The sequence below is a fragment of the Dioscorea cayenensis genome, chromosome 19 (genome assembly GCF_009730915.1).
Source record: "Dioscorea cayenensis subsp. rotundata cultivar TDr96_F1 chromosome 19, TDr96_F1_v2_PseudoChromosome.rev07_lg8_w22 25.fasta, whole genome shotgun sequence".
NCBI classification, from domain to species: domain Eukaryota; kingdom Viridiplantae; phylum Streptophyta; class Magnoliopsida; order Dioscoreales; family Dioscoreaceae; genus Dioscorea; species Dioscorea cayenensis.
The window spans coordinates 5,109,380-5,111,380 of record NC_052489.1 but is presented as its reverse complement, the minus strand read 5'-3'; positions in this window follow the sequence as shown (position 1 = coordinate 5,111,380).

Genomic DNA, 2,001 nt, shown 5'->3' with positions numbered 1-2,001 from the left:
TGGCATGATATGGCAAAAAAATTATCATTAAATATTAAAATGCTATTGTGAAGATAGGAGAAATAATTTGTATATATCATTAGTAAAGGAGTACAAGGATATATATAGAGAAATACTAGGGTTTTGTGGTATGGGCCAAATATGGCCCATTAACCAAATATAAACTATAACATAACTCTAACAGCTATCTTCATTGATGATATGTGCATATGAAAGGTAATAAGGCGCCAATGACCACCTGGTCTATGAGCATCATCTTGCATGGGTATTTGTGTTTTGCAGAGGAGCTAAGTTCAAATCTCAACTAATGGAAAATGAGGGCAAAAATGTACTGGGGGATTAACTTCATGCTTGTACATGTCCCCTAAAGTGGCTTGTCCACATTTTATATAAAAAAAAAAAGCAATAAGACAACATTAGTTTAGTTGCAATAACACAAATCAAATTCTGGTGTTGCGTTCCAACAAGATGATGTCATATTTTAAACTTGCCATTATTATGATTAAACCCAACATTCTTACTCTGATACCAATTTGAAAGAAATAAAGGCCAATAATAAGTAAAAGAAATCAAACAAAAACCCATAATTGAGAAAAAAAAAACACATGTATAATAGAAGATTTCTTTATGTTGAAAATTGAGTATATTAGTGGTGGCAGTTGACACTTTACCAAAGTCATTTTTTTGCACATAATATTAAAATATGTTTCGGTGGCATGTGGTTGAAAATACCCATACAATAGATTTTCAATTACAATAGAGGTTTAAAATACAATGGAGCCTAAGATGTATCACATGTCATGTTTTTAATATATAACAAAATTAAATTGAGTTATTTTAACCTAATTATTAATAGACTATAAATCAAAATTGATTATGAAAGTAAATGCCAAATATTAGTATATTTTTTAATAAGTGTAAGTTCAACTGTTACTTAGTTGTTTTAGTTATTTTTAATTATTATTACAAATATTATTAAAAAACGGTGAATATTATAATTTTACTTAGAATGTAACCAAATTTCATCTATTAATTAAATAAATATAAATAAAAAGCACAAAATTCACATGAATCTTGATAGATACGCCTGCGAGGCCACACACCGGAGCCAAATGAAGAGGACATAAGGTTCTATATCAAGGACCTCTTAGGGATTCGGTGATTAGAGTCGAGTAATGGCGTGATAGCCGAGGCTCTCCACGAGGATGACAAGTATGCAAGGATCGTGGTGCTCGAAGCTAATGGTGGTGTCGGTCCACTAGTGAGGTATGTAAGTTTTCAAGAGGAGGAGGTGGAGGCCGTGCTAGTGATCACCTAGAAGAGGAAGAGGAGGAGATGCAAAGTTTCTCGATCCAAGTCTTGGAGATAGGAAAGGGATTGGTCGGTGGCACAAACCACTTGGAAAAATCACCAAGAATTCTAACAACGTAGGTTGGTTTTTATTAATTGCACATAATTCGAAAATATACCAAAATGGTAAATTTTCAATACCGACAAGAAATAAAAAGAGTTAACAAAAATAAATGCTAATCAGCATAAACGGCTTACAAATCAGAGATTTCTAGCCAAATTAATAGCGAAATCAATTATTACTAAAAATAGCAAAATCAGGGTTTTCGAGGTCTAAACGATGAAATTTGGCCGAAATCATGCATGACTCACGAGTGCGCAAACTCGTGACTTGTGTTCGTTGGCCCATTTCCCATCAGACTAGGCCCAAGAAACCCAAAAACTCCACCGCCCGGCAAATTACTAAAATACCCTTCAGTCACTTCGAGTCCCACTTCCGCATGAACGCGCATGCCATCTCCTCAATACGGCCCGCATCACAAGTGGATCTGTGGCTGATCACAGGAGGTCGATTGGACCGCCTGCATACCACCGGAGGCCGGCCGACCGGTGGCTGGTTACTAATTGCAAGCAAGGTTCTCAGACCCGACCCGGGCAATGACCCGGCTAAGCCTAGGGGTCAGGGGTCAATGGGTTTGACCGTGTCGAACC